Below are 26,095 nucleotides of genomic sequence, written 5' to 3'. Positions count from 1 at the left end.
ACCAGTATGTGCCACTATGCTTATGTCGGATTATTTATCTATGAAGGCAACATTTTCTTTTCCTAGTGAAAATATACATATGAGTACTATTTCCAGTTAGCAAGACTATTATATTTAATAAATTGGTACTTTGCCTTTACATTATGAAAATAACATGTGACTGAGTAATGTACTTCTTTGTAGGGGCCAATGAGAAATGAGCGATGAATAATGTAAATAATGTATTTGCACCAAAGCACATGTTTTCAAGACATGCTGTACAAATCAAGGTTAATTGTCAGTTGAATATATTATAAGCAGAACGGAAACAATGAAATTTGATTTATGAGAAGTTCTGAAGTGGTTTCAGTGCATCAGTTTCAGGATGTACTAATGGGCTTTGTGAAATTCTGCATGTTCAAGCCTCACCTCATTCATGGGAGATGTGGTGCTGAGTCTGTTTGAAAAACCACAAGGTGTGTGATGCCTGAGCCAGACTGGTTTCACTACACGAAACTGCCTTGTTTTGGGGGTAAGAGAGAATTTTTGAGTACACAGATGCCTTCTGTTAATCCTTTTCTCTCTTGCCAACAATTACTGGAATATTGGCCAAATAGAATCCCAAGCAGATATAAATAAAACATGACAAGAAGTCTTATTCCTTCTTTATCTTCAATAGTCTCACTCACTATGAAGTCAGGACTGAAATGACAACAAAATGTTCAAAAAAAATATTTCTTAAGAACTTACAGCTAACTTCAGGTTATCTTCCTAGTTCTGAATTTCGGTGCATTTTTGCTGGGTTTATATTTAGTGATGATTTCAACTATATTGTCATGCTGTCCATGTTGAATGAAGTAGTAACAGCTTTAAAGGGTCATCAAGTAATACGTTGGCATTCAAGGACTGCTTGTTGGCAATATTACGAGGCCTGATTTTCTTCAAGACTCTCAGATCAAATCTATTGTGTGCTGTGTCCAACACCATACACTGCAATAAACTAATGGTAATTTGAATGCATTGATTTATAGTTTAGTATTTAACTTGTAAATCTGGTTTGCTTTCAGAGCTGTGTAACAAATGTAAGAAATTTGGTTGCAGGCACTGATTTAGCTAGCAGTTAGGGTGCCTGTGTCCCACACCAGACTACCTGGTTTCAGTGCCTTGCTGTACTCCTGACCCCAACTTCCAGGTGCTAATGGGTTACTGCCACCCAGGTGAGACCTGGATTGCTCAGCCCTGGCCATTTCAGGCACTTGGGGGAGTGAACCAGCAGAAGGGAGCTCTCTATCTCCATGCCTCTCAAAGGTTTTTTTTTTTTTTTAAATAAGGAATTTACACCCAGTTTTCTGTTTATATATATTTAACTAACAAAAGAAGTAACAACACTGCAAGTCTGGAAACAATTTCTTGCTTTAAAATAGATCTTATACAGATGACATAAATCAGCTGATCACATAAATCAGCTCTGGTAACACTACATTGTTCAGTAAAGCCGTGGCTCTCAAATTAAGTTCTCCTGCTATTCCTGTACACCTGTGACAATTTAAAGTCATTCCTATCTCCTCCCAGCGAATCTGATCTCCTGACAACCTCCGTGTTTTTTCTTTTTCTGCACGTGATAAACATTTTTCCTCTTTTTAGAGTACAAAGGGCTTACAAGTGATCATCTGAGCGTGTAGCCTGATTCTGAGAGATTACGACTTGGAGGGACCTTAAATTCATGACCCCAAAATTCTGACCCTCTTTCCAACTATAGATTTCCCTACCCATTTATCCTTTAATAAACTGTTTAGTTGCTAAGGTTTTAAGAATGTGAGAAAATCAAAGAGTTTTGTTATATTTCTTCAAATGATAAAACTGAACATCAACTTATTATTTCTTAATAGCTTTGAAGTTAGAAATAGCTTAGCATAAGACAGGCCATTAGGAAAAACACATCAAAGTGTATTTTATTAGTAATTCGGCAATTTAACTCAGTAGGCCTGCTATTTTTGTCTGATTTTTTTTTAGGGGGAGGGGAAGGGACAAGGTTTTTATTACTTTTCAAAAGGTGTGAAAGAAAATAATTATAATCATAAACACAAAGACAGGTTTAGCAATAATCCCTGTGGGCCTTTTTTTTTCCTTCTGTAATAACAAACTCTCATATTTCACACTATTTTATTTTTGTATATCAGAAAATTCGGTACCAATTAAAAAAATGCCCCCAAATTACTAATCTGTAGCAGGTGTTTACTTCAAGTATCCTGTCCGTCTGGGGAGGGGGAGGGACTTAGGATGACAGGGAGAAAAAGGCAAACTCCAGCGTATTTTGTAATACACCGTATTACAGTGAGATCCCATGTAAGGCCACGCCGGCGTTTTGCCCCTCGATGTGTCCAGTGCTGTAACCAATCACTGTCGCAGACTTTAACGTTTGCCCTTCCCCCATCTCAACGCGCAAGGCTGGGACTTGAACAGCGTGATTTTGGCTGTAGTTAAAAAAGACATGTAATAGAGCGTTTCTTGCAGGGAGGCCCGTCCTGCACGTTTGTATCCTCAGTGCGAGGGCTGGAGCACAGGGAGCTACAAGGAAGCACCAGGATGAGGCTCCAGCCCAGGTGCAAATGAGTCCTCAATTCCACCTCTCCAGCCAGCCAGGTGGGCTTCTGCCTGGCCTTCTTCAACGTTCTGGAAGCTTGGCTGCCAGAAGCTGTGCGGGCGGTGAGACACCTGTGCAGGGGCAGGGGCGCGGCCGCGCCTCCGGACAGCACTGGCGCCTGCGCACAAAAGCTCAGGCCTTTGATTACCTGCGGGTGACCGTCCAGTCCAAGCAGGCCCGCCTCAGAACCGACCGGTCACTACTTGGAGTGGACATGGACCCGAGACAGTCGTGCCTAATGCTCTTGGAGTCCCGGACAACCTAGAGTGTGGCGCCAGCTGTTCCAGAGCTGAGAGGTCAAGTGGCTGGGGGGAATCCGGGAGGCCCGGCCCCCGCTCACTTCAAAGCCTTCTGGCTTGTCTGTCATGGTGAAATATCGGTGCCACATCCCGTATTTCCCTTGGGGACCTGTGCTTGAAGAACCCAGTGACCTAGGCACGAGTTCTCAGATACCGCCTGCTACAGCTTGCCCGGCGCTTGTCACTCCGCGGCAACTGGCAACTGCCCAGGTGGCGATGTTCCCGTCATGCCTCGCGGGAGGAACGCGCCAGCCTTCACAGCCTGGAGCTTGGGTATGGCGAGGAGGCGCTTACCCATGGTGCACCGGGCGCTTATTTGCATGGATCACGCAACAGGTAGACCCCCACAGGTCAATAACGTCCCGGAGCGGCCTGCGCGAAAAGCGTGAAAGCCTCGGGAGGTAGTTTCCTGGCAGAAAATCGCCTGGAGTGCTCGCAGCTGCTCGCCAAGGGGCGGGGGGATGTGTGTTGCGGCCTACTCACCATACCTTTAAAAGGGGAGCGTTGCCCGGCCTTTATATGGGGTCTGGACGCAAGCCTGGTCGTGCTCGCTTCGGCAGCACATATACTAAAATTGGAACGATACAGAGAAGATTAGCATGGCCCCTGCGCAAGGATGACACGCAAATTCGTGAAGCGTTCCATATTTTGCATCTTTTCCTTCCTGGAGAGCCTCACAGCATATCTCCAGTACCCACCTTAAGACAGTGCACTACTTACCCAGCTATTCCTGTCTGCATCTCAGTGCTTAAGCTTCCTAAACTCAGCACAGCAATGAGCTCTGCATTGAATTTCTCTTCACAGAATCCACCCTTACTTACGTAAACCGGCATTTCTCCGTCTCCTAAGACCCTGCCCAGCTGGGCCTGGAGCTCAGGAGTCCACAGGCTGAGGTCAGCCCGGGGAACAGGGCCTCCGTGGAAGACGGGGTGCAACACTCAGGTTCCCAGAGAGCTCGGTAGGGTCGCAAAGCAGGCGCGGGAAACGAGCTTCAGTGTTGCTTTCCTCGCTGCTTTTGCAGCCCTCTTCGTGAGGCAGGGGCCTTCTCCTGAGAAAGACCCAGCTCCTCGGGTCTCAGGAGTTCGTGAGGAGGCAGACAGCACAGGGAGTCAACCTCAAAATAGAAGTTTAACTGCGGAAAAGCAATGACATTTTCTCACCCCTAAGATGCGCACTACATTTGCACACAACTCAGGTCCGCTCACTTCGCAGCCCGCCTTACGCCAATCTTTACATTTCCTTCGAGTGAGACAATAAAGAAGCTTTTTTTTTAAACTTTTATTTAATGAATATAAATTTCCAAAGTACGACTTATGGATTACAATGGCTTCCCCCCCATAACGTCCCTCCCACCCGCAACCCTCCCCTTTCCCACTCCCTCTCCCCTTCCATTCACATCAAGATTCATTTTCGATTATCTTAATATACAGAAGATCATTTCAACAGTTTGCTCCCACACAGAAACATAAAGTGAAAAATGATAGATGATTTTTTAAATGATGATGAAATCAGATCAGACCTATTGTCATGTTTAATCCCAGTGAGAGTCAAGTTGGGAATTGATAATTTTTTTTTACAGAAGATCAGTTTAGTATGCATTAAGATTTCAACAGTTTGCACCCCCATAGAAACACAAAGTGAAATATACTGTTTGAGTACTAGTTATAGCATTAAGTCTCAATGTACAGCACACTAAGGACAGAGATCCTACATGAGGAGTAAGTGCACAGTGACTCCTGTTGTTGACTAATAAAGAAGCTTTTGCAAAATATGGAACGCTTCACGAATTTGCGTGTCATCCTTGCGCAGGGGCCATGCTAATCTTCTCTGTATCGTTCCAATTTTAGTATATGTGCTGCCGAAGCGAGCACGACCAGGCTTGCGTCCAGGCCCTATATAAAGGCCGGGCAACGCTCCCCTTTTAAAGGTATGGTGAGTAGGCCGCAACACACATTCTCCCGCCTTGGCGAGCAGCTGCGAGCACCCCAGGCGATTTTCTGCCAGGAAACTACCTCCCGAGGCTTTCACGCTTTTCGCGCAGGCCGCTCCGGGACGTTATTGACCTGTGGGGGTCTACCTGTTGCGTAGTCCATGCAAATGAGCGCCCGGTGCACCATGGGTAAGCGCCTCCTCGCGGTACTCCGGTCCCGGGGCTGTGAATGCTCCTGAGTGCCGCGCGGCATGCTGGGAATGCGCGCGGCGCCGTTGTGGGGCTCGGGAGAACAGGAGGCGCTCGGCGCCTCGGAGGCTACTGCCCCTCCAGCAGGGCTGCGGCGGTGCGACGCAAGTCTGGAGCATGTCGTTACACTTCCTTTGAGTGCATTTAAAAAGCAAAAGCAGTCAGCTGGCCCTCCTCGTAGTTAGGAAAGTGAAGGCAATTCCCTGATCTCACCCTCAGTCGGTCTGCGTTCACACATTTCCTCGTTGCTTCGAGGTTGCTTGTATTGAGCAGTCATAAGGACGGGGTGTTAGGCTGCTGTGACCCGCGGGTGGCTGTGACTGCGGCCCGGCCTCAGCTTCTGAACGCAGGGTTGGTTTATGGGGGAGGTGGGACCTTTGCCCCTGTGGAAGCCTTGGATTTGGCTCATTTCTGACAAATGGTGGTGTTAAACTTGTCCTCGACGTTCCTTGAAAGCTGGTGAGCACGTCTGGAAGCTTCCTTGGTTGGCCTCAGAGTCTCTGTAGCGTAGCCCCGGCCCAGCCCGGCCCGCGGTTCTGGTAGGCCGAGCAGCCTGCGCCTCTGGCTGAGTCGTTGTCGCATCGCTGATGAACATCGTCCAGGTCAGGAGCGCTTGGTTTGGCCCTAGCGTGGACAAGAATGGAGAGAATAAAACCTGGAAAAGAAATGAAGGGTGGCGGTGTTGTATGAGTCTCTGAATCACTCGCTCCCGGGACCAGGTGCTTTGCAGAGTTTGATTACTCCGGCTAACAATGTACCTTTCTTAGGCTACGTTGAAGCCTCCTGTCTTTACAGCTAAGACATTCTTGGGGAGCCATTGCCCGCCTTGTTCTGCTCTGCTCTCTGTTAGTTACCCTTTATCCTGGAAAGTCGACTGGATAAGCGAAAATAGCTCCTCCTCTGATTTCTGGATGTGGGCTGCTGGTTCTTTCCTGGATGTTTTCTGTCAGGCTAAGCATATATCGACGTCTTCACGCAGTAGGACTCGGACCAGGTGTGCTCAGCCTGACTGTCCTGCAGGTCCTTAATCTGTTCCCGCAAGTCTGTTCTGTCTGTTGTCTTCATTTCAAACCCTTCGCCTTCCCTGCAGTCCTGTCCTCCCGTTGCTTGTGCCCCCTACCTCATTTCCTACGTCAGTAACCGCACGTTTGCCCAGTTCACCTTACGCCTTTACAGACACTCAGGTCTTCACGCTCCACGTTTGGCAACGTTAAAATACTGCTGGCGTCTGTGACACTGAAAAATCAAACTTCAGGTCCTGGACTGACATTCTGATAAAAAGTCTTGCTCTTGTCATCCTTGGTTGAGAATATGTGAATTTCCAATCACTTTCTTAGGTGGAAATAGTGGGTTTTTGAAAGACTTATTTATTTGAAAGGCAGAGTGACAGAGAAAGATCTTCCACACCCTCAGATGGCCTCAGTGGCTAGGGCTGAGCCAGGCGGAAGCCAGGAATACAGAACTCCATCCTGGTCTCCCACATGACTGCAGGGGCACAAGCACTTGAACCATCCTCTGCTGCTTTCCCAGATGCATTAGCAGGGAGCTGGATCAGAAGTGGAGCCACCAGAACTGGACCCAGTGACTTTGATATGGGATGCCAGTGTTGCTTTGACCTGCTGAAACACAATGCAGCCCCGGGATTAGTGTTCCTTATCATGTCTTTTGGTAGTCATTCAGCAAAGTTATGTGGTAGGTGGCTTTTTAGTAAAATATTTTTTAAAAAAGTATTTATTTATTTGAAAGGTGGAGTGGCAGAGGCAGAGAGAGAAAGAAAGGTGTTCTACCTGCTGGTTCACTCCTGGATGGCCTCAATGGCTGGAGCTGGGCCAATCCGAAGCCAGGAGCCTCTGCAGGTCTCCCATGTGGGTGCAGGGGCCCAAAGACTTGGGCCATCTTCTGTCTTCCCAGACACATCAGCAGGGAGCTGGATCAGAAGTGGAGCAGCTGGGACTCGAAGCGGTGCCCATATGGGATGTTAGCATGCAGGTGGTGGTTTTACCCGCTGTGCTACAGCATAAGCCTCATAAAATAATCCTTGTATCTTGAGTTAACAATTTGGTTCATTTGGAGGCCAATGTAAAGCCATTGCCTGAGATGCCAGCATCCCATATGGGTGCTGGTTAGTGTCCCGGCTTCTCACTTCTGATCCAGCTTCCTGCCAACGGCCTGGGAAAAGCAGTGGAAGGTGGCCCAAATGTTTGGGCCCCTGCCACCCACATGGGGGATCCAGATGAAGCTCCAGGCTCCAGCCTATCCCTGCACTGGCCATTGTGGCCATGTGAGGGAATGAACCAGTGGATGGTCAGTCTGTCTCACTCTTTCTGTAACTCTGACTTTCAAAATCAATCTTTAAAAGAAAAAAAGGATTGGGTTTGTTTAAGGAGTAAAACTCTTAATAGACCTTGTTAACAAATTGACTTCAGGAGAAATTTAAAGGACTTTTCTCGGCTTATCAGATTTTTTTAATGAGAAAAGTTTGTTTTATATTCTAGAACAGTTGGACTCATATTACAAATAAATGTAATAATTCCAACTATGTACATTAACAATAAATTGAAACTATGCTTTCTTAGTGGTATGCTAAACTATGACACATCTTAATGACATTTTAGATCCGAAGAGATGCCTCATTTTTCAGAGAAGAAAGCTGAGGCTGAGATTATTATAGCAACATCGCCTCATAATAATGACAGTGGTGCTGCCATCTTCCAAGGCCAAGTCCATTGCTTTTTCCACTGTTCCACTGGTGGTATTACTAGGTTATACTGTTTGCAATAAGTTACAAAGGAATGGATAAAAGCTTCAAGCCTCCATTTACAACCACATTTCCGAGTTCTCTCATTTGATCCAGCAGTGGGAAAGCACACACCAACAGATGGACTTTCTATCTTGTTCTCTTTTCCTTTGACTTATGGAAAGGAAATGTTCAGTGATGTGACACTGTTGAAAGTGTTTTTTTTTTTTAATTCATCTTGTCTTCAGCGACTTTGCTCTAATTAAAAAGAAGAACCCAAGTTTTCACATCCTCTTTAGCAGGGAACAAATGAGTCACTTAGAACCACAGCATTAGTGACCTAGGTTTGCCTAGGGTGAAATTGATGCACTGAAGCCAGGGAGGAGACTTTATCAACCCGGACCTCAGCTTGTAACTATGATAAAAGGGTCTTTCAAAATACAGGTGCCTGAGCCCTCCACTGGAGACTGATTCAGTTATTCTCAGTGGGGCCTGTGCAGCTGTGAGATATCTTTTTGGATTCTCTCTCTGCCTCCTCCTCCCTCTACCTTCCTTTCTCCTGAGACTCTTAGCCTTTATAATGTTTGTTTCAAACTTGTCAGCTCGCTTTTTTCTGTCAGAAGTGCTGTGCATCAGGTGAATCTCGTCTGAGTTCCTCACCAGTCCCCTTCCTTTGCCACTCCCTTCCTTTACTGGCCAAACCCACTTCGTTCGTGTTACTTCCAGGGGTAACACTTCCCAGGATTCCTCTTCAATGTCCCACCTGGAAAGCACCACGAAGATCTTTAAAACCTCTCCAGTCTACATTTTATTTTTTCAGGACTCCTCCAGCTAGTCCAATACACTATAGTAAATTAGAACAGTCTTACCCAAGCTGGCCTAGTTAATAGATTCCCCAGAGTCAACTCCTTACAATTTCCAAAGGGGTGGTTAATGATATTAATGATTTAGATTGGTATATGCCAATGAATTCAGAGAATGATCTGGACTGTCTCCTAGATGACCTTTTAAACTTTTAATGATACAAAGTCAGTCTGAGTAAGGCCGAAGTGAAAAGTGAATGGAGCCCTTCACAGTAACCAGTTCCCTTAATTTGTAGTAGGTAATGTGTTCTGTGTTACTGAAGGGAGTTGGGTGAGGTGGGGGGAGACTGTCAGAGATGGACTTCTTAATTTTTTATAAATATTACAGACTTACCTGTCTATACACGTATCCTCTATTCCCAGTCTTTAGTTTTAGAGGAGAGACATGTCTTGTTCGGGGGGAAAACTTGTGCCCAGGTGGAAAACTGCGTTGTTTGGAATCCAGTATCTGATTCCTGTTCTGTGGAAGCTATTTTATAACTCTGTAAATTGTGGATTACTGATAGCGATGCAACACAGTTCTTGGTTATAGTTACGTAAGTTTTGACCAGTAGAAGTTCAGTTGACTTACCTCTACTGCTATGGAAGTGAGGTAGTTTTACTTCTATCTGCACATTTATTTCAACATTCTTTTCTTCCATATCAACTTGTGCTGTTTTGATTTCTCCTTATAACATCTACCATGCTCTTTCATTGATTAATGTGCTAAATAATTTAACACATGTTCATTTATCCATATGGAAGACGATCTTAGCTTTTTGTTTTAAAAAACAAAAGTTTGAAGTGCTCCACTGAGTTGCTCAATGGATTCACCTGATAAGGTAAACTTGTCACCAGAGATGTGCAGCTTGTGGACTGCATAATGCCCAGACATGTGCTTTTGTTTTTTTTTTTCCCTTGGCTTCCAAATGACAATAACACTTGGCTGACTTTGTTTTTCTAATTCTAACATTCTCTGTTTTGCAGTTCTTCATTTTCTTTTTATTGATATAGAGAACAGATTTTATATATTTCATCGGTCTTTATTTCCTTTAGGTTGAATAAGTCACTGACTCTTGGTGGCGATGATGGGGAATATGGTGTTAGGGTTTGACAGTTTGGTGTTCTCTGTGAGTGGATTAATGATTTATAGAGATCTAGTCTCTGGTGGGTGAGAGACTACAGAAAAACTGGTTATTAGTCTTATTTGTATGCTTTTCATCTATTTTGGGCACAGATCAATTAAGAATGTTGTGTTCACCAAGGGAACCACTCTTTGATACCTGACTGGTAAATTTTTTGTGCTTCTATGTTAACTCCTGATTCCTGTGACATTTTAAAATTGAAGTTATAAAATCTATTTTTTAATCCAGAGAGGTCTTTATCTCATGAGTGTATAGTAGCTTCCTAAGTCCAGATGATATTTTTTGTTGTTGTTGTTGTTGTTTTTTTTTTTTTTTTTTTTTTTTTGACAGGCAGAGTGGACAGTGAGAGAGAGAGAGACAGAGAGAGAAAGGTCTTCCTTTGCCGTTGGTTCACCCTCCAATGGCCGCCGCTGCAGCCGGCGCACCGCGCTGATCCTATGGCAGGAGCCAGGAGCCAGGAGCCAGGTGCTTTTCCTGGTCTCCCATGGGGTGCAGGGCCCAAGCACCTGGGCCATCCTCCACTGCACTCCCTGGCCATAGCAGAGAGCTGGCCTGGAAGAGGGGCAACCGGGATAGAATCCGGTGCCCCGACCGGGACTAGAACCCGGTGTGCCGGCGCCGCAAGGTGGAGGATTAGCCTATTGAGCCACGGCGCCGGCCTAAGTCCAGATGATATTAATGATTTAGATTATCTGATGGCCTAAATTAGAGGAGCCCTATTCTAATTGGTTTAATGAGATAAATAACTGCTTATACAGTACTTCTGTATTTCTCAGAACATAGGAAAATGAAATAACAAAATGAAATAGCTAAAAATTCAAATGTGCTAAATTTAAAAAGTATTCTAAAGCAACCATCTCAGAAATCTTTCAAGAATTTAGATTAACATAATTTAAGTAAGTCTTTGGTGAACTAGACTATTTCAATGATTTGGTTTTGGTGGGAATTTAGCTGAGTGGCTAAGACACCTGTGTCCTGTAATGGAGTACCTGTGTGAAATCGTTGGCTTTGACTCCGAATTCCAGATTCTGCTAATACAACCTTGGGGGCAGTGGTTAGGGTTCAAGAGCTTGTGTCTTTGCTACCCGTGGGGAAGACCTGGCTTCAGTTCTGGGATCCCAGCTTCATTTGGGACAGTTAAAGGGAAGACAGGCAGATAGGAGCTTTCTGTCTCTGTGCCTCTTAATAAAAGTAATTTTGTGCAAAAAAAATTTCCTGTGCAAAATAGAAATTACTATGGTTTAGATTATTATATATGGTTAAGATTACACTTAGAAACATAGTTAATGGTTTTTCAGAGAAGTTTTAAGTAGCAACATGAAGTTTTTTTAATACTGCTTTATTTTCTTTTAATCTCTCCACTATTTTTTTTTTTAATAAATGTTGTTAGGTCTCTCCTTTCATTCCTATATTTTCTCTTATTGATCTGTCTGGCTGGACATTATGAATTTTCTGTTCTTCAAAAACTTTGTTTATCCTGTTGCTTGTTCATTTTCTGTTATTGATTTCAGTTCTTGATTATTTCCCTTCTTCTATTTACTTTAGGTTTAATTTGCTCTTGTAAAAGTTTAGGTTATTAATTTAGACCATTCTTCTTTGCTAACATAAAACACATTTACCTCTAGACATTACTTCAGCTATATCCCACAAATTCTGGTATGCTATGTTTATATTTTCATTTAGTTAAAAATATTACCTCCTTTTCCTTTTTATCAGATCAGTTATTTAGGTGTATGGCTTTAGTTTTAAATATTTGGTTATTTTTCCATGTATCTTTGTGTTATTTTGTAATCAACTCCCTTATGATGTGTTTTTACTTATTTTGTTTATCAAGGCTTGTTTCATGCCCCATGATACGGTATGCCTTAGTGGATGTTCCATGTTCACAGAAAACCAATATGTCTCTTCTGTTGTATATACTTCTTAAAAGATTTATGTTTTTGAAAGGCAATGAGAGAGACATTTTCCATACACATACAAATGATTGAAACAGCCTGGACAGGGCTAGGCTGAAGCAAGGAGCCAGAAACTCCATCCATGTCTCCCATGTGGGTGGTGGTAACTCAAGTATTTGAGCAGTCATCTGATGCTTCATAGGCAGATTTACCGGGGGAAGCAGATTGCAAGCTGAGTAGCCAGGACTCATACTGACACTCTGTCATGGGATGTGGGCGTTCCCGGTAGTGGATTAACAATTGTGCCAAAACACCCACCACCAGTATAAATGTGAATAAGTAATATGAGTTGATAACTCTTAAATTGTGCTTATCCTTAGTGATGTTCTGTATTTCTCCAATCAGCTTGTGAGAACTGTTAATGAGCAGTTGTAATTGTGGAGTTCTTTAGTTGATTGACATTTTTTAGAAATTTATTTATTTGAAAGGCAGAACAACAGAGAAAGGAAGAGGGAGGGAGACAGATGGACAGACACATCTTTCATACACAGGTTAACTCCCCAAATGGCCACAACAGCCAGGCCTAAGCCAGGAGCCAGGAACTCTGTCCGGGTCTCTTGTGTGGGTGGCGAGGGCCCAAGCATTCAGGATGTTTTCCTGTGCCTTCCTAGGCTCATTAGCATGAAGCCGGATCAGAAGCAGAGTAGCTGGGGCTCAAACCCTGGTGTCACAAGTGGCGGCTTTGCCCACTGTGCTGCAATGCTGGCCCCAGTTCTGAAAGTTTTTGCTTCATGTATTTGAAACTTCGTTGTTGCATGCATATTCAGGATCTCTGTGTCTTCTTGTGAATCAGTTCTGTTTGTCAGTATGAAATGTTGCTCAACAACCACAATTCCTACGATTAATCAAATGGATATTTGATTTATGAAAACAAATACAAAATAGAAAGACAACTTATGTTTTGCCAAGTGAAATTCCCTTTGTCCTCCTTCACTTTTTCCTATGGCAATTGTCTCCGTCACTCATGCATTTGTTTGTTTTCTGTCTTTTCTCACTAGAATAAAACTTCCAGAGAGAAGACTTCATCCATTCTGTTTGCTGCTATATCCCAACTACCCACAACGGTGCCTGTCATAAAGTCTGGTTTCGGTACTACTTTCTGAATGAGTTAATAGTAATAAAGCCACACAATTGTAGAGCATATTTCCATGACTCTACTTAGTCCATGTTAAGATGGTTTCTGCTTACATAGGCCATTTTAGAATTCTTAGAACCCACGGTGTTCTCACTATTCTCCAGTGTGGTCGGCACCACAAAGCAGTGTGACTGCGAGTTCTCAGGATCTCAGGAGGGTAGTGAGTGAGCTAATTCGTTAACATGTTCCTTTAAAAAAAAAATCTCTGCTCAAGCTAGGCTTTATTCCTGAATCATTTCAGAACAGTGCATCTAAGTGGCAAACACCCAGTTCTTGGTCCCTAATCCTGGATCTCTGTTAGGAACCTCTACTCACTCCTTCCTCAGGAGGCCACTTGGGTCCTCATTTTGGATGACTCTGTGGGCCAGCCTCACTGTTGTGTTCCTGCATTGTTAGTTGAGTAACAGTTTCTTAAGCCAGGATCCCAGCTGTATAAAGCAGCTGTGTTTGACATCTCCTTATCCACTCTGTGGTTTCACTTTCCCCAACTCTTCATGCAGCCAAAGGTTTTTGTTTCCCAGGAAATATAAACTTGAAACCCCCCGGGAAATGAATGTCGCCCCATTTTATATTTGATAACGTTAACTGCAAAAAATGTTGATCAAATCCTCTGTGATTGAAGAGGGAAAATACATCTTTTTAGTCAAGTGGGTCTTCTGGGTATCATGGAAAGTATTTGAGTCTAGTGGGCACTCAGCACTTAGACAACCCACATGCCCTTGTGAAGTAGGGATAATCATAATGTGTGCCCTGCTTGTCTCTTGGGGTTGACAGGATTTATGTGAAATGCATGGTACCTTGTGCTTTGGAAAGCATGGGAGGTGTGCAAATTGCTGTTATTGTAATGAGAAGCTCTTTTGACTTTGAAGTTTACAGTGATTGGATTTTTTTAACTCGGTAATTCAAGATCATTTGAGTATTGCATCAGAGACCTTCACTCCATCCTCAAGAGCACCTGCCTATAACTCTTTGGCCAAGGAATACAAGGAAATTGCTGTTAGCTGTTACCTTGGAAACTATGCACATTCAAAAACAACAACACTGGAAAGGAAACAGTGTAACTTTGAGGGAAAGCCCACTTGGGACCAATAACCACCTCACCCCCAAGCTTAAAATGTTAGGCACCTGCTTGAAAAGGTTTCTTAATTATTTTTTAAAAACCCAAATGCTGTACACATTTGGGGAATCTTTGTTAAATAAATGATGAGGGGTGGGTGTTGGGTGCAGCTGTTAAGCCACCACTTGTAACACCTGCATTGCATGTCAGAATGCCTGAATTTGGATCCTGGTTCCATTCTTCATTCCAGTTCCCTGTGAATGTGTACCCTGGGAGCAGTAGTGATGGCTCTAGTAGGGTCCCTGTCACTCATGCAGATGACCCAAATTGAGTTCCTGGCTCTTGGCTTCAGCCTGGCTCAGCCCTATATGTTGCAGGCATTTAGTGAGTGAATCAGCAGATGGAAGATACTCATACTCATTTCTGTCTCTCTCTGCCTTTTAAGATAAATAATTTTTTAAAATGATGAAAATGGCCAAGATAAGATCTGCCATTACTTAGAAGAAGTTTAGACTTCAAATGTCTTAGTACTTTTATCTAGTATCATCTTATTAGTCTTTGATGTTGTCTGGGGTATCCGCAGGCTCAGATTTTATTCTTTGTCAGTTATAAGTCCCAATGTAATCATCTAGAACTTCAGAACAACAGCGATAAAAAAACCAGCATTCAAACTCCTAGTGATGTTTCTGCTAGAAACTCACTCATGTGATAATAGTTCATGTCCATGCTAAGTTTATAATCTCTTGTTTTCTGTAACCTTCATTGGTTACCCTTTGTTCACAACCTGTAATTATTGACAAACCTGGAGCTTAGTGTTTGAATTGTGCTGCTTGATAACTGTGGGTAATCTTAGGCACTTGGGATTTGGTTTATAGAATGTGCATATTTACATCTTTCAGTAACTCTCTCCTAACCCCTTTGATGCATATTCTTGGGTCACAACCCAGGAGATTGTGATTTAGTAGGTGTGGAGAGAAGCCTGGATTCTGTATTTCAGCAGGCACTCAAGATTCTGAGGCTGAACTTGAGATTACCCTTTGAGAACCATTGTGTTCTCCAACTGCTGGCCTAGATTTTAAGTTTAATTTTTTATCCTTTATCTTATATTCAGGGATCCTAAAACTAATCTTCCATGAATAAATACAGGTTTCTCTTTGCTGTCATCATGCCTAGACCTAAGTTTTGCAATTATCATTGTCTTGTCCTTCCTCTTCCTCTGGGCACCAGCTGTGGACAATGGGAAGTGATCGAGAAGATGCGCGCTCTCTGCTTCTCAAAAGTATGTGTGTTTGGGGGAGACTTGATGGAAGGGAGTGCCCTTCTGACCTGTGAGAACACAGTGCCCAAGGTGCCACCTTGGAAGCAGAGACTGTACCCTTACCAGGAAATCAAACATGTCCATACCTTGGAATTTGAGCCTTTTTAAAAGTTATTTATTGATTTGAAAGGTAGAGCTAGCAGGAGAGACAGATCTTCCATGTACTGGTTCACTCCCAAAATGGCCCCAATGGCTAGGGCTGTGCCAGGCCAGAGCCAGGAGCTGCTTCTGGTTCTCCTACGTCGGTGCAGGTACCCAGAGACTTGGGTCATCATCTGCTTTTCCAGGTGCATTAGGAGGGTGCTGGATCAGAAGTAAAGCAGCCGGGACTTGAACTGGCACCCGTATGGTGATGATAGCACTGTAAGCCGCAGCTCTGGCCCCAGAATTTGAGCCTTTAGAACTATGAGAAAATAAATTTCTGTTCTTTATAAATGACTCAATCTCAGGTAATTTGTTACAGCCACACAAAATGGGCTGAGACCATAGCCTAAAACTGCTAAAGGACACCGCTTCCTAACAGTAACAGGTGTGCAGAATCAGTTGTTCTTGGAGGATCTCTCCCTTGCCACCTCTCTGGGTCAGGTGTGAAGTATATATATACTATTTGAATAAGTTCTTTTTTTTTTTTTTTTAAAGATAGATTGATTTATTTGAAAGAGTTACAGAGAGGCAGAGAAAGAGGTCTGCTATCTTCTGGTTCACTCACCAAAAGGCCTCAATAGCTAGAGCTGCGCCAGTCCGAAGCCAGGAGCTTCTAGGTCTCCCGTGCAGGTGCAAGGGTTCAAGGACTTGGGCCATCTTCCACTGCTTTCTCAGGTCATAGAATAGAGCTGGATCTGAAGTGGAACAGCCGGGACCCGAACTGGAGCCCATATGGGATATACCGGCACAGCAGGCGGCACTTCACCCATTACACCACAGTGCTGGCCCCATGAATAAGTTCTTTACGTGGTTGTGAAACCCGCACCCATGAAACTCTCCCTTGGGAGTCATAGCTTTCAAATCATTTAATTCCTTCTCCTTTAATAGAACTTAAATTTATTGTCATGGTTTTCTCATGTTCTGAAATATTTGTGGTGAAGGTTATGAAAAAGTTTCTTTGCAGTTTTATCAATACTGTTGTATCATTTTTTAAAATATTTATTTATTTGAAAGAGTTACACAGTGGGAGAAGGAGAGGCAGAGAGAGAGAGAGGGAGGGAGAGAGATCCTTCATCCTCTGGTTCACTTCCCCAATTGGTCACAATAGCCAGAGTTATGCCCATCCGAAGCCAGGTGCTTCCTCCAGGTCTCCTACGAGGATGCAGGGGCCCAAGGACTTGGGACATCTGATACTGTTTTCCCAGGCCAAATCAGAAAGCTCGATTAGAAATGGAGCAGCCAGGACTTGAACTACTGCCTATATGGGATGCCTGCATGCCACAGTGCTGGCCCCTGTTGTATCATTTTGAGATGTTTCTTTTTGTCTTTAGTGTATCTTTTAAAAGACCTATATTTATTTGAAAGGCAGAATTAGAGAGGGAGAGATAGATCTTCCATCCGCTGGTTCACTCCCCACATGGGACGCTGGTGCCGTAGGCAGCGGCAGCGACTTCTGTCTGTTATGCCACAGCACTGGCCCCAAGTAGTATACTTCTTTATCCCTATTGATGCTGTTTTTATATTGTATAATATTAGTATTGCTAACTATTCATATGTTTTCTGTTGTCAAGTGTTTGCTTGACATATATTTATCCATCTTTATTTTCAAACCTTTGGTGTGAGTTTTAAAAATCATGTTTTTCATAAATAGCATTGTTGGGGGGCAGGGGTTGTGGCACAGAAGGTTGAGCTGCTGCTTGGGATGCCTACCTTCCATATCAAGGTGCTGGTCTGAGTCCTAGCACCTGTGCTTCTGCTTAGGCTTTCTGCCAATGCATCCCGGTAAGCAGCAGATGATTTGGCTGAAGTGCTCAAGCCCCTGCCACCCACGTAGGAGACCAGGATGTAATTGCTGGCCCCTGGCTTCTGCTTGCCCGTCACTGGGTGTTGTAGACATTTAGGGAGTGAACCAATGGTTGGAAGATCTCCCTCTCCCCTACCCCTTTTTCTCTCTTTCTACCTTTCAAGTAGATGAAAATAAGTAAAAACAGAATTTGGGGATATTAAAAACCAACCCATTCTCTTATCCTATTTTTTAAACATGTGGATTTAATCTAAAGACTGGCAATTTGTTTGTGTGTGTGTGTGTGTAAAGGGGTAGGTAATGAACACTTTTGATTTGGTGCACTATAGGTAGTTTCTGTTGCAACTTTTCTAAAGCAGCCACAGATCATACATAGATGAATAGGCCTGGCTGGGTTTGGCCTGCCCAGGCATAGTTTGCCAGTGTCTGGCTTAATCCACTTACATTTTTGTGATGGGTGATATATTTGGACTTTGCTCATCTCATTTTGTATGCTCTGTTTACCATCTGTATTACTTGGGACAGTGCCAGCTGAGGTTACAGATGAACCTGGAACTCTCAGCAGCTCAGCACAAAAGAAGTAGGTATCTTCTCTTGTGAAATCAAGTCAGTGGCACAAGGGCTGGGCTGCCCCCCTGCAATCATTCGGGAACCCAAGCTACTTGTTCTAGTGGCTCTGTCTTTCCTATTGCACAAGTTCCAAGATCACTCAGATGGGAAAAGAGGGTAGAGAGGGACCACCTGCTCCTTAACCACATCAGCTTGGAAACCATTTACAGATCACTCCTCACATTTCATTGATGCAAACTAGTCACAGGGGCCTACCAAGAAGCAAGAAGGGCCTGGGAGATGTAGTTCCTGGTGTGGCAGCCACTTCCCAACAGCAGTCCTGCACTCTGGTTGAGGAACACAGGCCTTTGACACACATTTGGACACTTCTGCCACAACCAACCTTTCTTCCTCACTGCTTTTACCCACCTTCTGTGGGACTGTTGTGCTTTTTTCCTTTCTTTGATTTGTTGGTTTGGAATATATGTGATATATTTTGTTTTTGTTTGGGTGGTTGTTCTTACACTTTGAACATACATATTTAACTTTCAAAAGTTTGTATAAAATGTATACAAAGAAAAGAATCTTTTTGATTCTCCGTTCCCCCATACAGATATTACACAGACATCTTTACTCCTATGCAGATACCATACACATAGTTTTATACTTACTTTTTGTCTAGAATTTTATTTCAATTTTGACAAAAAATACAAAGTAGTTTGTTGTGGTTGATTCGTTCCTGAGAGGATTCGTTTCTGAGAGGAGGAGCATGGTGGGGGCAAGAGGCACCGCGCAGTCACCACACAGACCTCGGGAGTTGGGTGAAAGCGGGATGGAGGTGAGCAGCCTGCAGACTTGTTTATTTCAGTTGGTACAACAGCTTATATAGCCAAGGCAGCCAATCTGGTCAAGGGGCGGTCTATGCCCTAACCGATCACAGCCTGTTGCCAGGCAGTTTCCAAAGCCATCCAATCACAGCCTTTTGCCAGTCAGGCTCTGTTGCCAGGCAGTTTCTGTTGTCAGCGTCTATCTTGGCATGACCTTCTCACCTCAGTGGCCATCTTGGCATGACCTTTTCACCTTCTCATTCCACCACAGTAGTTATTTTATGGTTAAGAAATCTACCACTCTATTTTTGTCCATGAGTTGTCCTCTGGACTCCATTGCTGAGACGGAGTCTTTAAGTGTTGGTTTTTGTTGTTAATGTTTTGTTTTAGTGAAAGTCTGCGGATGGTAAAGCCTTTTGGTCCACTATACCTGAATAGCTAGGTATAAAATTCAAGGTGGATACAATATTCTCTCAGTATGTGGAACATATTACTCCATCTTCTTTTGGCATTTTTATTGCTGATAATAAATCTTTTGTCTCTTTGTCATCATTTTATAGGAATCTATCTTTTTTCTCTAGTAGCTTTAATGATTTGTATAGTTTGGTAACACACCATGGTTTTGCATTTATTTTTGTTGATTCATTCATTCTTTCAGAATCTGTTGTGAAACTATTGACTTATATTTCTTCATTTCTTGAGATTGTTGGCACTAACCCTTTATTTTTTTTAAATATTTATTTATGTATTTATGTATTTGAAAGGCACAGATATAGAAAGGCAAAGAGAGAGAGATACACAGAGAGAGAAAGAGAGGTCTTCCATCTGCTGGTTCACTCCCCAAATGGCTGCAAATGGCCGGAGCTGGGCCAATCCGAAGCCAGGAGCCAGGAACGTCTTCCAGGTCTGCTGTGTGGGTTCAGGGGCCCACGGACTTGAGCCATCTTCTACTGCATTACAGCTTAACTTTTTATTAGCCTTTTACATTTTTTCTGTTCTCTGCATTTGGCATAATGGCAGGAGGGGTGTGTCCCATCCTGTTTCTTTCAGTAACCAAGGTGTCCTGATTTGAGAGCTTTTATTTCTTTGTTTTGTTTATTAGTTGGTGACTAAGATGCTGGGTCCAGTTTTTACACCTGCTAGCACTGCTGGATCCCTAGTTGCATCCAGAGCAAGTGTGCATGAGTCATTTTTGAAAATTGTCCTCAGAGATGGATGGTAGTAACTAACCCTGATGCTGAGAATGTACCAGGTCTTGGTAGCCACATCTTGGTAGCTGGCTTCAGAGTAAGTCCTGGCAGGGCCACCATGTTCTCTCTCCCCATACTCTCCCCAGCACCCTCTCTCCTTAAGTAACATGGCACAGACTGATGCCCCAATGTGCAGAGGGACATGAAAGGCTGCCTTTGGGTCTACCTGAATCAGGCTTGACACCTGCTGTGTTTTCCGTCACTGTCTAAAACTAATTTATTTTTAGTCCCTGAGCTATGGAATGGGGCTGTGTGTGCCTGTGTGTCATGCACTGTTTTGAGCACAGGAAGCCATGGGAGCAGAAAAACAAGATGTGCTCTGCTTAAGGTGTTCACTCATGGTTCTGCATGTCCGGGAGTGCGGACCTTATAATTTATGCAAAGACAAAAGTTAAATTGGGATGACCATACAGAAACACATCTATAGCTAATTTCCAGATTTTTCTTTCACATTGCATAAGATGGTCAGGCTGTTAAATCTCTCATCTGTCATCTGTAAAGACAATGTTGTTGTACCCCATAGCAGGGATGCCTTCTTACTTGTGTATGGTAAAGGAGGCTTAGCGCTTGACACCAGGTTGTCTTGCCACTCTTCTGGAAGAAGCATCTGAGGCTAGGCTTTCTTCTTCAGTGTAGAGCTGGCTTAGACCTTAGACATTTTCTGCAACTATTGACACACTCAAGCTGCCAGGTGACCAGATCAGTTCCCAGACTTTATTCCTCCAGGGGCAGCTTTTTGTGGCCCTGCCACTTTGGACCTGGATCTAATTCTCACCCTGCCCCTTTTCCTCCATATACAGGTGTGCAATGACTTCTTCTGGTCATAAAGCTATTAGTAATTGGCCTCAGGGAAGGAGTTGCTAGAAATCCAGTCCCCATACAATGAAGGTCCTGGTAAATATCACCTTACAGGGCTGTCTGGATATTCCCCATAGCCTGATTTCTCCTCACAGGGCTCTTTAGCGATAGCATAAAACCATGTTGTTTCCAGAACTAAATGCATACTCCCATTCTTCTTTTTGTTTTCATTTCTCTTTTCTTAAAAGCATTCTTGCTACTTTATATAATTGCCAGAACTTGCCAGAGGCTTAAGAGATAACAGAAGAAGCAACTGATTTGCAATTAGGAGGCAAAGCAGTAATTGTGAGGCCAGAGGAAACTAGAGAAAGTAAATCAAGGAAAAGACACTTGGAGAAAGTCCAGTCAATCTGAAAGTTAGATTTTTGTGGGAGATCTGAGTTGGAGGTTTCAGTTCAAGAATGTCTTGGGCCAACCGCTGTTCGGGAAACTGGCTTGTAGGGACAAGGGAGTGGAATTCAGGGACCAGGAGGAATCTGCCTTAAAGCTGGGGCTATGGAGGCTTTTTGTTGAACTTCTCTTCTGGAAAGTACTTTATTGGGGAAGAGAGAGAGTACTGGTACATGCATATGTGTGTGTGTGCCTGGGGTTGAGGGGCAGCACTGATGTTTGGAGCAGGACAGTTCTTGAGTCGGAAGCTGTTTTGAGCTAGTCAGAGTATTTGGAAGTCTATGTATGCCTTCTATGACTGCCTTAAAGAAAGTACCAATCAGAGGCCCTTGAATATAGAAGAGCAGTGGTGAATACAATTCTTGGGGAACTAGGAATTAGGGCAGAGGCTCTGACATTGTAGAATTTATCAAACTACCTGTAAAATAATCTCCAGTGCCTGTTTGATTTCAGACCACAGAAATCAAATGTAGAGATACCTTGGGGGAGATGTCTGAATCACACATAAGAGTTCCGGGGTGGAGAGTGTGTTCTTACGCTTGCGGCATTTAGACAACAGAAAAAGGACATTTATATATAGGTAGAACACAGATTCTGTGATAAGATTGGAACTTGAGACCTCCCAGAAAAACCTTTCTCATGATTGTGGCCATTGGGATATTGAGGAGCCAGAAGCCAGGAGAACTTTTCCACACTGTGTTCACGGTTTAGTCCACATTTGTTTCTACTTTTCAATCTACTTAGGCATCCATTCTTTTTTTTCTTCTTACCCTTAAAATTTTACCACTTACTCATGGTAATCTTTGTCTACAACTTTACCTGAAGAGCTTTTGCAATCTACCTCTTCTCTGTCATCTTTTCCACCCACTGCAGGGAAAATAGAGTTTCCTATAATGTGCTGGGTTTTGTACAGTTCACATCATATTTTTTTCATGGTCCCAGAAGTTCCATGAGGTAGGTTTATAAGGGATCTTTTAGGAAGTATCAGAATCCCTGAGCATTTAAAATCCCTGGGCCAGGCTACGTAAAGGTGTTTCCATCTTATAGGAATAGAGAATACTAGCAAATTGTGACCATCATTTTTCAAACCATGTTGGTAAGGATTTCTGCAGACGATCCTGCAAAATCTCCTCTCTAATGGAAAATGAGCAACATGTGCTTTACTTAGGTTCTTTTTAACAAACACATCTGGGAGCTAAGTTTGACTTGTTGGCTAACAACAAGTCAGAAGTTTGGTGCCTTTCTAGGCAAGTGTAATGAAGTTGCATTCCCTGCTAAGGAGGAGCAGGCATGGAAACTGTTGTCTTGTTGAATCCACTGAATGTATGCTGACTCAGAAGAGACATGGAAGGTTGAGCAATTGATTTCTCAGAGGTGAACCCGAGTTGGCCAATTTGTAGTAAACTTGGTTATTCAGACTGTTTCCTAGCTCGAGACATGATGGACCCTTTGATCTGAGATAGTGCTGTTTTCAGAGAGCTGGTAGCCAAGGTATAACCAGGTTCTATCATGGGGGGAAGTTTTTGTTTATCAGAAATAGCCAAAGCATCAGATTCCAGGAAAGGGTAGGGGCAATGAGAGAGCACAGAGATCCCAGGGGCTTCTGTTAGGGGTATTGGACGATAAACTTGTCTGGTGTGATTACAGAAGATGAGTGTGAACTCTTTCCCAGGGGACTGATTGTGGAAAGAAATTGTCCCTGGCCAAATGAAATGTCACAGATTCATAGAGCTTCAGTGGTGGATTGAGGTTTAGCAAGCAGGTAGCTAATTGTGCAGATGAGAACTGAAACTTGAAGGGATTTTTCCAAGGTCACATACTTAAGAATGGACAGGATACGATTCTCCCTCCCCCTCCCAGAAACCTTTTACTTAAGGTCTATAAACTTCATGCATTTCATAAATACAACTTTAGGAACATAGTGATTTTTACCACCATTCCTGCCTTCCCACCCACACTCCCACCCTTCCTCCTCCCTCTCCTATTCTCATTCTTACTTTTTTTTATTAAGATCTATTTTCAATTAACTTTATACTCAGAAGATTAATTCTATACTAAGTAAAGAGTTCAACAAATAGTATAAAAAATGTTCAACAGTTTTTGATTTCTTCTGTGACCCACTGTTCATTCAGGAGCATGTTGTTCATTCTCCATGTATTTGCATATGTTCTAGAGATCGTTCAGTTGTTGATTTCCAGCTTCATTCCATTGTGGTAAGAGGAGATGCATGGTATGATTTTGATTTTCTTTGAATTTGCTGAGACTTGCTTTATGGCCTGGGCTATAGTCTATCCTAGAGAAAGTTTGATGCACTGGTGAGAAGAATGTGTATTCTGCAACTGTAGAATGAAAAGTTCTGTGGATATCTGTTAGGTCTATTTGGTCTATAGTGTCAATTAACTGTTGTTTCCTTGCTGATTTTCTGTCTGGTTGATCTGTGCTTTGCTGAAAGTGGGATATTGAAGTCCTTCATTACTATTATATGGGAGTCTATGTCTCCCTTTAGACCCCTTAACATTTCTTTTAAATAGCCAAGTGCCCTGTAATTAGGTGTGTATACATTTATTATTGTCATATATTCCTGTTGAATTGATCCCTTAATCATTGCATGGTGCCCTTCTTTGGCTTTCTTAACAGTTTTTGTGTTAAAGTCTATTTTGTCTGATATTAGGATGGCTACACCAGCTCTTTTTTGCTTTCTATTAGCATGGAATATCTTTTTCCATCCTTTCACTTTTAGTCTGCATGTATTTTTGTTGGTAAGATGTATTTCTTGTAGACAACAAGTAGATGTTTTCTGTTTTTTTTTTTTTTTTCCCATTTTTCCATTTGCATTCAAGGTTACTATTGATAAGTAACGACTTGGCCCTGCTGGTTTTCCATAAATATTCCTATTTTTTACTTGAGATTTCCTTCGTACTTCTACTGGGAGATTTTCTGCCTTCACTTTCTTTTGTAGTGATGACTATGTTTATGTGTTTGTGTTGTAGCACATCCTTAAGCATATTTTGTAAGGCTAGACAGGTGGTGACAAATGTCTTCAATTTCTGTTCGTTATGGAAAATCTTTGTTTCGCCTTCATTCATCAATGAGAGCTTTTCAGGGGACGCTATTCTGGGTTGACAGTTTTTTTTCTTTTAATATTTGGAATGTATCTTGCCATTCTCTCTTAGCTTATAGGGTTTCTGATGAGAAGTCTGTTGTGAGTCTACTTGGAAATTCTCTGCAAGTCATCTGGCATTTCTCTTGTGTATATTTTAGAATCTTTTCTTTAAGTTTCATTGTGGAGAGTTTGATACAGTGTGTCATAGTGAAGATCTTTTCTTATCATGTCTATTAGGAGTTCTGTGTGCTTCCTATACTCAGACATTCTATTCTTTCTCCAAATTAAGGAATTTTTCTGTAATTATTTCACTGAAAAGGCTTTCTAAGCTGTTCTCTCATTCCACACCTTCAGGAACTCCTAAGACCCATATGTTGGGTCATTTGATAGTATCCCATAGATCTCTGACACTGTGTTTTAGTCTTTCTAACAACTTTCATTTGGTCTGATGGTAAAATTTTCAGCGATTTGTCTTCTAACTTGGATTTTCTTTCATCCTCACTGAGTCTGTTAAGGTTTTCCACTGCATTTTTTTATTCTATTGAATTCTTCATTTCCAATATTTTATTTTGATTTCTCTTTAAAAGTCTCAATTTCATGAGAAAAATTTTCTTTCATGACATGTACAGATTTCTTTAGTTCTTGGATTTGCTTCTGATTATCTCTTAGTAATCTTAATCAATTTTTTGAATTGCGATTCTGGCATTTTTTTCAGTCCCTTTTTACATTCTAGAATTGAAGTGTTGTGTTCCTTTGGGGGTATTTTGTTATCTTCCTTATTCTTGTTGATTTGCTGCATTTATTTTCAGACATTTGTGGAGATGCTTATTAATTTCTTTCCCTGTGATGGCTTTTATCTTTAAACTATCCCTCTATGGGTTAGTGGAGTGTCTGTTTTTTCAGTGAATACCCTGAGGCATGTGCTGGGTGTGGTGGGGGAGCTCTGTTCAGTGCTTCAGGGTGAGGAGAGTGTCTAAAATGACTCCCAAATTGGGCACAGTAAATCTCTTTTATTTGTAATTTCTTTTTTCTTATTTATTTTTTTAATCAGAGGAGAGGTTTATTCAGCTCTGTTGGTGTTATCTCACACTCACCTCCTTTCCTCAAAGGAGACCAGTGCCTGGGTGCTTGCCCCAGTGGGTATAATATTAGTCCTCACTGCCACAAGAACCATACAAAGGATCCATGCAGTCCTTGGTGTGAGCATGGATCCTGCAGCAATAACCCTCACCAGGGAATCAGGGAGCCCTGAACGTGTGGAGCCATTCACAGTGACTGCCCAAAGACCCAGCCACAGCCACACCCTGCATCCTCACATGCAGCCAACAGTGTTTTCACAGTTCAGCACACAAGGCTCCCACAGATACAAGCACCCATCCCCTTGTCAATTCCCCAGCCAGACTCGGGCATCTCCTCTCAGCTGGTTGCTGGGCATGTGGACAATAGTTGGAGAAGCTGTTACATATGCCCAAAATGGCGCCCTGAGCATGTGGAGCCACCCACAGTGATTGCCCAAAGTCCCAGCAACAGCCTGCATCCTCACACATGGCCAAACTTTTCACAGTCCCAGCATAAGCCCCTGCCAATTCTCCCAGTCAGACTTGGGCATCTCCTCTCAGCTGGTTGCTGGATGTACGGGCACGAGCTGTCACAGCTGTTACATATGTCAAAAATGGCACCCGCTCGCTCTCAGCTAGTTACAGGACACTGGTGCTGGGTGGTCAGGGAGAGAAATGTGCATGCCTCCCCCCTTCCTCTAGGTTAGCAGGTACACTGTACCCCATGGGGCTCCAAGCCAGACTCGGGCTCTTCCCACAGCTTTATCGCCAGTGGCTTGGGCTGCTTTAGTCTGGTCTCGCCTCACTCTCCAAAGCTGGTGC

The 26,095-nt window shown here is 43.0% G+C and overlaps 1 protein-coding gene and 2 non-coding genes across 4 annotated transcripts in view; 2 read left to right on the top strand and 1 right to left on the bottom strand.

Moving 5' to 3' along the window:
* The first annotated feature begins 2,341 nt into the window (after window positions 1-2,341).
* AKAP6 (A-kinase anchoring protein 6) overlaps window positions 2,342-26,095 on the top strand; it is a 633,025-nt gene continuing 609,271 nt past the window's right edge. The window contains exon 1 of one of the 2 annotated variants that reach the window (XM_051822153.3): window positions 2,342-2,919. The gene's annotated coding sequence lies outside the window, so the exon portion shown is untranslated. Of the gene's footprint in view, window positions 2,920-4,928; window positions 5,042-26,095 lie in introns of those variants that run through there. The other variant, XM_089309798.1, reaches the window with a different exon arrangement.
* On the top strand, window positions 3,467-3,573 carry LOC127483868 (U6 spliceosomal RNA). Its single transcript, XR_007910662.1, has one exon. It is a non-coding gene; the product is annotated as a U6 spliceosomal RNA (small nuclear RNA).
* LOC127483869 (U6 spliceosomal RNA) lies at window positions 4,687-4,793 on the bottom strand. Its single transcript, XR_007910663.1, has one exon. It is a non-coding gene; the product is annotated as a U6 spliceosomal RNA (small nuclear RNA).

The sequence above is a fragment of the Oryctolagus cuniculus genome, chromosome 12, assembly GCF_051225735.1.
Source record: "Oryctolagus cuniculus isolate XC-2025 breed Fujian yellow rabbit chromosome 12, ASM5122573v1, whole genome shotgun sequence".
NCBI lineage: Eukaryota > Metazoa > Chordata > Mammalia > Lagomorpha > Leporidae > Oryctolagus > Oryctolagus cuniculus.
The sequence above is the reverse complement of the archived record's forward strand: the minus strand, read 5'-3'. Positions and strand labels throughout refer to the sequence as shown.